The 13,870-nt window shown below is 40.0% G+C and overlaps 1 protein-coding gene across 1 annotated transcript in view; it reads left to right on the top strand.

The window, feature by feature from the left end:
• The window catches only part of LOC126281292 (ras-specific guanine nucleotide-releasing factor 2-like), a 1,771,818-nt gene that overhangs the window by 1,560,120 nt on the left and 197,828 nt on the right, over positions 1-13,870 (top strand). The gene's annotated exons all lie outside the window — the stretch shown is intronic.

Raw genomic sequence — 13,870 nt, 5'->3', positions numbered from 1 at the left:
AAACAAACATTCAGTTTGAGAAAGTAAGTAAATAACACAGTTCTGTAATATTGTGTTAATGCAAACAAGTGTTGTTTCAAAAATTTAGTCAGTTACAAGAAATTTAATTTCTACCAAATTATACAATATGCAGTGTGAAATGCTAGCTATCTTTATTGCATCAGAAAATTTGAGGATGCAAGAGGAAAAAAGAATGAGCTACTTATTTGTATCTAAGAAGACATCAACTGAGAAAACTAAAAAAACCTGAGACAGATTTTCATCCAGTGTTTACCTTCAGGAGGCAAAATATGTAGCACTGCCCATAGACACAAAAAAGTAAAAGTGAGGTTCTACCTACCTTTTAGAACTAATAATTCCTATAGTAGTGAGAATATGTCGGAGACAGTTACAAATGAAGGATAGGGCAGGATGAGACTCACCTGTATAACCCAATAAATTGTTATATCCAGTATTTGTGTAGTTCACTTGTTCCAACACAACCATGTTCAAAAAGTGAAGCTACTACTGATATTTTCTGTCAAGTCATTAATACATAATATCAACAGCAAGGTCCACCCTACCAATAAATCATCAATCAAGACACAAATTTTGTTTGATATCAACATCATTATTGCACTTTCGCTATAAATTTGGTGTTGCACTGTGTTAAATGTAAAATTACTTTAGGACTGGTAGCTACAAATGACCTAGTAAGAGAAGTCTTGTGCAGAAAGTACACCATACATTCCACTGAACTGTGACACCTGCAGCCACAGAAACCACCTGCAGTTGCCACAGCTGACAAAATTTCATAACTGCTGTCCTAGGAGGCCTTAGAAAGGGGATTGCTCCTTGCAGTTGGCAAAAATATTGTCTCTATTGCAGTCGAAGTTGAGTGTAAAACTGAAACTGTTTGGTAGTGTATAACAGGTGCAGGCAAAGCCAAGTTAATTATTGTAACAATATTGTGATAACGAAAGTTGCTACTCACCATATAGTGGAGATGTTTAGTCACAGATAGACACAACAAAAAGACTTTCACAAATATAGCTTACGGCCAATAAGGCTTTCATCAAAATTAGACAACAAACACGCACATGCTTAACTGCAATCTCAGGCAGCTGAGGCCCCACTGAGAGCAGCAGCATCAGTGCATGATGTGAGTGGTGACTGGTTGGGGGGAGGGGGGTAATGAGGAGGCTGAGGCAGGGAGGGGGAGGGTTAGTAGGGTAGTGGTGGTGGATAGTGAAGTCTACAGGTAGACGGAAGGCTGGCGAGAGGAAAGGGGGGGGGGGGGGGGGTAGCAGAAAAGGAGAGAAGTAAAAAGACTGGGTGCGATGGAGGAATGAGGGCTGTGTAGTGCTGGAATAGGAACAGAGGAAGGGTTAGTGGGAGAGGACATTGACTAATGAAGGTTGAGGCCAGGAGGGTTATGGGAACACTGGATGTATTACAGGGAAGGTTCCCACCTGCACAATTCAGAAAAGCTGGTGTTGGTGAGAAGAATCCATATTTCACAGGCTGTGAAAGAGTCATTGAAATGAAGGATGTCATGTTTGGCAGCGTGCTCAGCAACAGATGGTCCACTTGTTTCTTGGTCACAGTTTGTCGGTGGCCATTCATGTAGACAGACAGCCTGTTGGTTGTCATGCCCACATAGTATGCAGCATAGTGGTTGCAGCTTAGCTTGTAGATCACATGACTGGTTTCACAGGTAGCCCTGCCTTTGATGGGAGAAGTATTTAGGAATTAAGTCTCCATCACACAAAATAAATCACACTGTGTGCACAATAACTGCTGCAATATGGAGGTACCATTTTTTGTATTGCTTTTTTTTCTTTCCCCCAGTGCTGGTTTGTCTTTTTAAGATAAGTTATCTCACTGTGACAAACTTGCATTTGTTATGTTACAAATAAATAAGTGGATCACATAAATCTAGTGATCCGTTCCTCATACCAAAACCATACAGGCCATTGCTTAGGACTTGGCATACAAGCAGACTATTATGCATCCAATTTCACTTAATTTATAAGATGTATCTCCACCTGGAGTAGATAAAAATGCTGTTTATTCATAAGATTTGGTCACATAGTGTGCTGACCTAACTTCAATAATAAAAATCCAGTAATGTCATCAGAAAACACATTTTCATAAGCTATCCACATATTGTCTTAATAATTTGGTAGGGGGCTGATGACCTCAGAAGTTAAGTCCCATAGTGCTCAGAGCCATTTGAGACAATAATTTGGTGCTGTAAAGAAAAGACTAATGATAGCATATTATAGCTCTTCCAGAAAACTCTGATGCTAGTTTCATATTTACACAGAAAATAGTTTCTGACTTTGAGAAAGTTGAATGAAATTGGAGATTACACACACATTGGAAAGTGTGGTCTACCCACATGGTGCCATTCTGTATGGGCCAAACTAGCTTGCAATATGTGATGTGGCAACTCTGTACCACATCTCCTCTTGCCCCTGCAGAAGTGTCAGTGCAAAAGAATGTTTTTTAGATTTCCAGATCGTGTCTGCTTTTTGTTGATAACTGTAAAATGCCTGGGCTAGCAGACAAGAGCAGGTTAGGTTGTGGGAAGGGGTCAAAATGAGGTTGCTGTCAGTTGCATTCAACATACAAACTTTATTTGTCCACACACAATATTACACAAGAATGCAAAACACCCAAAGTTGTAATAGGATTTCCTTTGATTAACTTTAGATCAGCTGAAGAGCACATTCAAAATCCAAGATGCAAGGCCTAAGTAAGAAATTGACATAGGAGGTTCTTCTGGAGGTGTCACCCAAAAATATTTTGTAAATATTCAAGCTGAACTGGCTGAAGGCCTTAGCACTTTAATTTTAATGGAACTCATCTGGAGGAAGTTTCTATGTAACAGACATGGAACAGAGCTCAGAAGTTCCAAGGGTCAAGTTGGAATTGTAACACTAATGCCCATTTAGGCAAGACAGGCAGCCTGACCAACAATCTCTTAAGGGGAGGTTTGCTACCTTCGGCCCGAACAAAGCGTGTTCTTTGAGAATTTTTTTCTCGGGATGTGTTACAGATATCAATTTCAAATTTGGTCTAAATATTTATTGATATTTCCTCTACAAACTGGAATTTTTTTGAATCAGAAGTTTTGAAGAGCAAAGGAGGAAGTGCCGTTGGAACAAATCAAAATTTCAATGTAGACCTCCAGGGGCGGTATGTCACAGGTCAGCCAACTCGTCTGAAATCAAAATTGAGTTTACATTAGTGAAGTATATAAGATTCTTTAGGAGAGAAACAAAATGGCGGCCATTTGAAAAAAATAGGTTTTTTTTTCATTGATGTTTCGCCTTCGTCAGCCAAGCAAAAATATTTATAGTTGATGTATCAGAATAAAAGTGGTACAACTCCTAGACAATTTAGTTAGATTTGTCGGCAACAAAGAATCATGCAAATTGGTTCAGTAGATTTGAACTTACCGTACCACGCAATAAAAAAAAAGTCATTTAGAGAAAAACGCGTTTGAAATTTTGACTACATATAAATGCAATATTATTCGACCTATGTTCAATCTGTTATTTCGGTTCCATAGACTAGACCTTCCTCTTCCTCATAGAGGGTGTTCTGCTCAATCTGGGCCATCCTGTGCTGCTCCAGAGCCACTCTTCCGGCAGTGACAAGCGGTTTTCAGCTGCTGGAACCTGGTGGTCGTCCGAATGCTTGACGAACTATGTTGAATAGAGTTCCAGGTTGACATCCATCGTAGTCATGTTCTTCAGAACTGCTGAATACCCTTTGTTGAAGCTGCTCACTGCCAGGAAAGTTGCAATCTCCACAGTCTTCGCACCAGAATGCAAATGCTTGGGGGCTACCTTCCAAACACATGCATTCTAACTTTCATTTGAATTTTTTGTGTTTCCCCCCAAGCACCAGTACAATAACTTGCCCTCTGAAAGAAAAAGACTGGTGCATGAGAAAGGCCGATTTCAGGCTGGCGCATATTTTGTTCAACCACGAACAACAAACATTTCCGTTCCGTATTCGGAAAAACCATTTCAGGGTGAATTATAAACACTTTTATGGATCCAAAAATGCAATTTAAAAAAAATCTTTTTTTTTAACCAAAACATAGTAAACCTCCCCTTAAATGGAAGGGAACCCAACTGACAGACAGCTGACATCACTGGGGCTCCATCCCTGACTGCACTGCTAGTCCCTGACTGTCAGACACACAATGACATGAAAATACTATAAGTCGCTCCGGCGATGGTACAACAGTGCACTTATCAATACACGCTGCTGCTGCCACTCATGGGCAACTAAGGCAGGAATTTAGTGACGCCAGTAAATGGAATAAGAAAACGAGGCAGCAGTACCGTAATAGAAGATGACAAACAATAAATGGCATGAACGTGAGCCATGCACAGCTCAAACTGTGACCTGTGCTTTCTTGCAATTATTGAGAAAACTACAGTATATTATAGTTAAAGGGTGCCAAGCTCAGTTACTAGTTATGTTTAGAATCTAACAGGGATACCACCAGACCCTGCAGCCATGTTTAATTTGAGTGGTTGCGGCTGTGTTCAACACTACTACTGTATCACTCATCTGTTTGAAGCAATAAAGCTATGATGAGAAAAGCACTTAATGTGTAAATGAATGGATTGTGAGAAAAGCACTTAATTTGTAAATGACTGGATTGATGAAGTGACATCCATTCTGAAGCAAAAACTGAATAACATGCCAAGGTTCCTAAAGCCATTGACACACAGTCCTGAGTATTAGTTCAAATTACATCCATAATGAAGTGAGGTCATTGTACTGTGTGTTGAATGTCTCATAGAATAAGGGTAAGATAAGGACTGCAATGTGGCTCTGGGAATTATATGATGCTCTTGATTAATGCCAGGGTCATCATGATTGCCCAGTAGAAGTGCTTGCCGGCTGGCATAGTATTATTTCTGCTGAACAGATAGTTTGTCTCTGACCTGCAGTCACACTCAATATGTGACAATACTAAATCGTCCCCAGTACACATGTGGCTGTAATGAAGGAATGAAAACAACAATATTAGGAAAAAGATTGATTGCTACTCACCATAAAAATGATACACTATATGATCAAAAGCATCCGGACACCAGGCTGAAAATGACTTACAATTTCGTAGCCCCCTCCATCGATAATTCTGGAATTCAATATTGTGTTGGCCCACCCTTAGCCTTCATGACAGCTTCCACTCTCGCAGGCATACGTTCAATCAGGTGATGGAAGATTTCTTGGGGAATGGCAGCCCATTCTTCACAGAGTGCTGTACTGAGGAGAGGTTGTAAAGCTGAACGGTTGAATGCCAATCGCTGTCTGATTATGTGGTTGATTGGGTTTGTGAATAATCAGCGTTGTTATAATTGCTAGCAAAATCCATAGATTCAGACTACCAGAATGGAAAGAAACGAATAACAGGAATAACAGGTGAGAAAGATTACATATTATCTTCTCGGTGTATCCAAGAAAATGAAATTTTGACAGAAAACTTTTGGCTAGATCACTACACTAGTAAGGACCAGTTGTACAGTCTCCGGCTAGCAGATGCGTAAGTTCTATTCTGGAAGTAACACGGAAAACGTGTTGTTCGAACACATAATAACGCCTAACCGGAAAATAATCGCGGGATAACTAAACCTGTGATTCTGACAGGATTAGTGAAGTTAATCGGCGAACAAATTTTGACAATGGCAGCAATAGCTACAGAATTGTTGATGACAAGGTTGTTAGAACGAGGAAGGAGAAGAAACGGGGACATCACACAATTTATGGTATGGAAGAATAAGAAGATTCCAAATTTGTATAAAAATTTCGTAATACTGCTTTTGATCTCATGCTTGAGAAGCTGGTGTGTGTGAATAAAATGTGAAACTGTTTCCTAACATAAAGCTTTTTGCTTGTAGTAGGCCTAATAGGCATTTGATATTGGTACTTCGTGGATTATATTCTATCGTGTTGTAAAAATGACCATTTGTGCCAAACAAAACAGTCTCGTTTATTTGATGTCTTACAAAATTGCTGCCATATTAGAAAGGCCTATTTTGTTTTATCTAGCAGACAATGACAAAATAGACATAATCCAATCAAGAAGCCACGCCAGTCTGGGTATTATTTGTATTAACAGATTTTCAGTATTAGATAATGACATTCCGATTTTTCATGTAGCAAAACGTTTGACGCAGTTTGATGAGGTAATCGATTCTTTCACAGAAAGGAAAGCACGCCATGTAAATCTGTAGGAAGGTGAGAGAGCAAAAAATGCTAGGAGCTAAGGTTTGAAGAAATGTGTAATTTCTTGCTTATCTCTTGTCAGTATTAGTTTTATATATCCTATATTTAATTTTATGTCAGACAATGCAGCTAGTTACTAATAGGCAATAAAGAGTTCAGATTTTCTGAAGAGTTCTTGTTCTCCCATGCACTATTAACTGCGAGATTTTTTTAAAGAGGGGCAGGCTGTCAAACCGGCTGACTGGGAGCAGGAGAGGCACCATAGGACATTTCAATTTCCACTCGCCTGAATATAGTTTGGATGTGTGGTAGAAAAATGCTTTATGAAGAGGCATGGCACTGCACTTTGGCATACTTAAGACCAAATAATATGTCTTACATTTCCTCGAATAGATATGTTTTGTGTTTCAGACTTTTCAGAAAGATGTGCGCTACAAGATGAACCTATTTTGAAAATTCGATATTTTTGGTATTGACTCGGTTCGCAAACGTCATAGATCCGAGGCTGATGCGCAGAGCACTCTGAGTTATAGTGGGTAGTCTCCACATGACCTGTGTTTACATTTGGTGATTTTGCTGTTTCCCCTTCATTTACTCTCACGTCAAATGAAAACAAAATGAATATCTGTGGTCAGGAGCTATCAAGTGAATTAAAACACATTCACATAATTACGGAAGGCTAAAATATGTCATTTGTTTCAGATTTTATTTTATTTCCACCTTTCTGACAGTCAAGCATTAATCACCTTACGGAACAATGAAGTTATTTTTGTCTGTTTGCTAAAGAAGTTTGACTTTTATTAACCTTTTCCGGAGAGGCAGTCAATGTATTTGAAATGAAATGTTTAATTCCACGGTACTGGCTAGTTTCAACTGTTCACTGCATTTCAAGTGCACCTTTTCATTTTCTACACCTATGGCATTATGTCATAATAAAGAACCAAACATGATATAATACAGTACTGGTGTTCCAAGAAAATTTACGTCCTGAAAACCATACTGAAAAGCTTAATATCAGGTCATGGCCTACTTCATTGGGAATCCGGACATACGAATGAGCACTTTAAGTATGCACTTTAAATGTGCACATTTTAATATTGTTCACGAAATTCCGATGCTCTTGAAGTATCCTCTGATGTCTTGTTTCTTTTGTGACATAATGTATGATCTTTCAATGCTTTACACGTACATACATACGGGTTTCCTACGTCATGATAATTACCCAAGCGCGGTGTCGCCTGTTATCTGCGCTTTCTGGCAACTGCTGAAATGAACCTATTTCTAACAGGTCGCGGGAAAATATTGCGAATAATGGTTTGAAAAGCATTACTTTCGAAATAAACATCCTTTCATGTCTGTTGAACTATGTGCAAGAATGTACCATGAATTTATTAAATCACATAGCGTTTGACTCTCATTTAAAAATCAACGCTTTGATGACGCGCGTTTTAGAAGAATTTCGAACCCTGAAGATCAGTCATTTATGTCGTCATTAAAAATTTTACTGGCACATTTGTGTAATATATCTTAAAGTGTAACATGCGCAAGAAAGATCAACAGTATATGCGAAAGCATAACTTGTCTTGCAGTGTGAGAACAATATTATATGTGAAAACTTTGCTTTTCTTGCAGCAACACTATGTATCTTAATTTAAACTATTAACATTCCCTGTTTGTATGTTGGTGCTACTTAACAGTGATGTTGCTGTTGGCTGACTACATCACGTGTCCTATGCTCTGAATATCCGGCTGGCGAGATCACATGACATGAGCTACGAACGGCCTACAAAAGCACATCGAACTCTCGATTTCAATGATTCCGAAAGTAACATGCGGTGTTTGGTGCAATTCCAGTGTCTACTTTCGTAATACGAAAATACGCAGCGTACATGTTGCTGCACATCGAAGATGTTTCCAAAACATGTCTTTTTGCCTGAGTTTTGTTTTCTAAAGTGCCGGGAAATTGTACGCCTGTGTATAAGACCATAACCATTGAAAGGATTGATAAGGGAAAATATACTGTCACCCGGGTGAAAGTGTATTTTTAACCAGGAAATCCGGGAAAAATCCGGGAATTTTTTTTCCTTGTCCATGTATGCACCCTGTTACAGATTTTTTTGTGACAGGCATATCATCTTTGTTTTAAGAGAATGTTGATTCTGATGCTTCAGTTGCCATTTCAGAGGTGCAAACAGTAGATGGAATAATCACCAAACATTTTGAACAAGGAAAGAGAGAGGTGAGTGGTGAAGAGGACGATGATTATGACCAAAAACCAGCTGTGCCAATTAGTACAGAAGCTATGGAAGCTGTTAAAATTTTTGGGTAGTACATTGGTAGTGCATCAGGTGTGGATATTGCGTTTGATGCTTACAATCTTGGGGAGAGACAAGCAGAGCTAATGGCTGTTAGAAAGAAACAAAAACAATATATTATTTCATCATTTTTCAAATGGGCAAAATTTAAATTGTTTTTTTTTCCTATTTTGAACAATATAAAAAGAATGACAGGAAGAGAAATTTATTCATTTTCACTTGTAATATTTCCGGTGCTTTCTTGTGTTTTACAGTTTCCTGAATTTAGACTTTTTTGGACCAGTCAGCTGGAAACTGTAAAAAAGGGGTTTTACTGTAGTAAGAACTCTTGGCAGTGGCAAGATGAAGCCAATAAGTTGCTAGATGGAATAATTAGTTTCTGCAGTTCTCAAAAACATCATTAATAACAAATCTGAGGGCCTTGGTACAGAAGGAAGGCAGTAAGTCCACACTGTAAGATAACAATCTGGCTAAGAGTAACCTATTAGGTTTTTTTCTCAAATATGTTTCTTTTTGTTATGTTTGCTGTCAAAGTGATTCAGTTATTTTATTAACTACCCAGGATGGTAATAAAAATGATAAATGTGAAGGAATCAAGGATATTTTCTTTTTGGGCTTTAAATGTCATGCCAATAAAAATGAGACTGATGGATACTGACAATCCTGAGCACAGCCTTTAGAAGAAAGATGCCAGTCAACTAAAGGCATATACAGGTAGGGGCAGATGATAACAGCTGCCACCATTACCAACTCCAACCCTCCCACTTTACCTTGCAGGGTTGGGGGTGAGGAGTTCTTCACAACTCAGACTTGCATCCCACCCTGCAACACACTAGACATATAATTTTGGTGTAAGTTTTATGATAAGTAATGTCAGTTGGGCAAATGACAATGAGGTATCTGTTTGAAGAAAACCAGAATGTGTAATGGGTATTGACTAGCACCAAGTGCTCTCAGTCATTTCTTGTGAAATCCCTGAACTGTTTCTCTGTTCACCAGTGTTTCCCTTGCAACTGAAAACATCGGATGGCTTTGGGTTCTAAACTCTGTCAACAATGTTATACTTTTGGTTCCCAATACTTTTCTCAGTATTTTCTCTCGTGCTACCAGCCAATATCACAAACTTCTAAAACTTAAACAATGGAAAATCCAGGCTGGAATAATGATAATATTTTGAAAAGGATAAATTGGTACTCACCATATAGTGGAGATACTGAGTCACAGACAGGAAAAACAAAAAGACTTAAGCAAGCAAGCTTTCAGTCAAAAGACCTTCTTCTGACTTCAAACACAGCTCACACATGAAGGAGAGAGGGTGGAACAGTTAGGTGCAGATGGAAGGTGTGGGTGAGGGCAGAAAAGAAGAAAAGTAAAAACAATGTGGATGCAATGGTGGAATAGAAGACTGTGGAGTGCTGGATTGGAAACAGGGAAGGGGATAGGTGGGTGAGAGACAATGAATATTGAAGGTTGAGGTCAGAGCAGTTGCAACAATATAGGATATATTGCAGGGAGTGTTCCCATCTGCACAGTGCAGAAAAGCTGGTGCTGGGAAAAAGAATCCAGATGGTGCAGATTTGGAATCGGTCATTGAAATGAAGAATGTTGTTTTGCCAGCGTGCTCAGTAACAGGATGGCCCACATTTTGTTGGTAGCCATTCATGTGGACAGACAGTTTGTTGGTTGTCATGCCCTCATAGAACACAGTACAGTGGTTACCACTGAGCTTTTACATCACATGACTGGTTTCACAGACAGCCCTATCTCTGACGGAATAGGTGACAATTGTTGCCTGGCTCATGGAATCCACCCAAATGGCATTACCATCAAATTGCCCATCTCCATCTGCAACCCCTCCTTCTACAATGACCTCCATATGTTCAGATTCTGCCAGTCCTTAGCCCTCACCAAAACCATGTAAACCAGGCCAAAACCTGATTACAATACCTACTGTCCATCTGTAAAATTGTCCTGCCCTGCAATCCCAAATTCTTTTATCCCATCTCTCACACTGAAAATCTTTCCCTCCAGGAACTAAAGCAGCATGCACAGTGCCACCTCAAAATACTCTCCAAATGGTTCACCACTTATTGCTGCCTTGGACTACCACTATTCACTATCCATACAACAGGCTCCGAACCTCCTCTACATCCCAATACATCTTACAAACTCTGCTTTGCAGACCTATATTTACCATGCCCTCAAAACCTCACTCCAATTGGTGTACAGGATGAAGAACTTAAACAGACCCAAAACACATTAATGAACCTTTCCTCCAAAACCTTAGTCCCACAGAATTATCAGTCCTTTCCAAAGGCCTTACCTTTATTCCCACTCCCAGTCCCTACAGTAGAAACCCTTTTTTGCCATGAACCCTACCAATGAATCCGACCCAAAACCAATGTGCCTGACTCAGTTCATTCCTCAAACCAACCATGATCCACCCTCACTGCCCCTAAATCACTCCCTGTTAACTTTCCAAAATTACTTAACCTTGAACCATGACTCACCATAATTCCCCAAATCTCTCAATATGCAAGCTAACTTTACATCTGCGGAAACTAACCTTACATCACCAGATAGAACTGCAACCCACCATCTAAAAACTGATCCTGACCTTGTAATCATACCTGTTGACAAAGGCTCCATCGCTTTGGTTTTGAACCATGAGGATTGTCTGATGGAAGGAATCCACCAGCTTTCAGATTTGTCCACCTAAAATCCCTGCCACAGTTACCCTAGTCCAGAAATCCAACAGGATTTCCAGTTGCTCCACAAATCCTTAAGCTCATCCCAGAATCTCTTCCCTGAGTCTCTTTCTCTCCTTATCCTTACCACTCCCCACAATGTTACATTGTATATGCTTCCTAAAGTCCATAAATCCAACCACCTAGAACGCTCCATTGTGGCTGTTTACTGTGCTCCGAATTTCTGCTCTCATAGACCAGCACCTCCTGCAACCTACACTTCTAAATAAAAGACACCAACCATTTCCTCCATCAAATCTCTAAAGTTCCTGTTCTTTTACCACACAGTGGCCTGCTCACTACTGTTGATACCAGTATGTTTTCCAACACCCAACAGATTCTAAACCTAAAACCTCCTTCCTGGTCACAATGACCAACTATATTGTCAGCCACAATTACTTCATCTTTGAAGATATCACATACAATTAAATCTGTGGTATAGCAATGGCCACCCACATGACGCCAGCCTATGCCAACCTTTTCACCATCCTATGCTAGCTGTTCATGAGCAATCTAGAGGAATCTCAAAACCCCTCACCTGGTTCATGTTCATTGATGACATCTTCGTGATGAGAATTGAGGGTGAGAAGGTCATATCCACATTGCTCCAGAGCCACAACACGTTCTCCCCCATTTGTTTCACCTGCTCCTTCTCAATCCAACAACACTTCTTTCTCAGTGTTGACCTCCACCTCAAAGATGGCTAAATCAGAAACTCCATCCATATGAAACCAACCAACCTCCAGCAATACCCCCACTTTCACAGCTGCCACCAATTCCATACCAAGGAGTCCTTTTTCATATAGCCTAGCCGCACATGGCCATTGCATCTGTAGTGACAAGCAGACCCTCTCCAAATGTACCAAGGTTCTCACTGATCCTTTCCAGACCCAAATTACCCTCCAAACCTCGTACGGAAATGGACCTCCTGTTCCTTATCTCTCCTGTCATCCACTATCTCCCCAAGTCCTGCTATCCAGCCGCATGACTGACTACCTTCCAGGACTGGAGCAATGGAATCACATTCTCTTCCAGGGTTTCAGCTACCTCTCATTGTGCACTGCAATGAGTAACGCCTATCCATTATCCTTCCTACCAGTCTCTGGGAACTCATAGTATTCCATTGCCCATCTAACATACACTATATCTTTGTCCTTCACTATTCCAGCCCTGTTCCCAACCCCTCGCCTCATGACTCATATCCCCTTGTAATAGACCAAGATTCAAGACCTGTCCACACGTTCTCCCTCCAACACCTACTTCATTCCAGTCACAAGCATCACCTATTGCATCGAAGTCAGGGCCACCTGTGAAATAGGCCAAGTGATCTAGAAGCTAAGATGCAACCACTATGCTCCTTTCTATGTGGGCATGACAACCAACAAACTTCCATCTGCATGAATGGCCACCAACAAAGTGTGGCCAAGAAACAGCTTCATTTCAATGATGGTTTCAAAATCTAAGCCATTTGGATCCTTTCTACCAGCACCAGCTATTTCTCCATTGTGCAGGTGGGAACTCTCCATGCAATATATCCTAAATTGCCGTAATCTCCCTGGCCTCTGCCTTCATTACTCACTGCCTTTCACCCACCTATCCCCTTCCCTATTTCCAATCCAGTGCTACTCAGTCTTCTATTCTACCAATGTGTCCATATTCCTTTTACTTCTCTCCTTTTTTGCCCCCTTTCCTCCATCTGCATCTAACTGCCCTACCCTCTCTCCACCACATCCCTGTATACGCCCATGAGCAGCACTTTACCATACCCCACCCTTACACTGCTATCCCTCCCCCTCCTTTAACCAGCCTCCTCCTTATCACAACCACCCAGATTGCTTGCAGTTTGGTCTCAGTTGCCAGAGACAGTGGTCACGTGCGTGTGAGCAGTGTTTGCATGAACATGTGTATTGTGTATTTCAGAAGAAAACCCTTTGGCTGAAAGCTTGTTTGTTTAACAGTCTTTTTGTTTTGCATGTCTGTGACTCAGTATCTCCACTAAATGGTGAGTATTAATTTGTCCTTTTCAAAGTATTGTCATTATTCCATTGTTTGAGTTTTAGTAGTTTGTGAAGCAGACTGGTAACATGAGAGAAAATATTGAGAACTAAAAGTATAACATCAGTGGCAGGTTTTAGAACCTAAAGCCATCTGAAATTTTCAGTTCTAAGGTAAAATTTGGTGAACAGAGAAACATCATCTTACACTAACCAAATTGGAAACATGGATGAAGATTGCAAATTCAGGACTATGCTTGGAAACTATCATTGACAGCGGATGTCATCCATCTCTGAAGAGTTGAAAATTGAATAGTGAACCTAAAAAATGACTTTTTCAGCACATTTAAATTGTAAGATGAAAAAATCACACATTTTACTATTAATTATGTACTTCAATTTAGCAAGTGCAAATTAGCAAGGGCCATTTGGATCTTCCCGTCCTATAACAGTTACTCTGAAATTCCAATGTAGGAACTTACTCATCTATATTTCCTTGCATCCCACCAACCATTTGCATCATTAACAACTAACCATTTTTTCTCATTGGTATAATTTATTATATTTATTTCAT

Source organism: Schistocerca gregaria, chromosome 7, assembly GCF_023897955.1.
Source record: "Schistocerca gregaria isolate iqSchGreg1 chromosome 7, iqSchGreg1.2, whole genome shotgun sequence".
NCBI lineage: Eukaryota > Metazoa > Arthropoda > Insecta > Orthoptera > Acrididae > Schistocerca > Schistocerca gregaria.
Note: the sequence above shows the minus strand (reverse complement) of the source record. Positions and strands in the feature narration are given on the sequence as shown.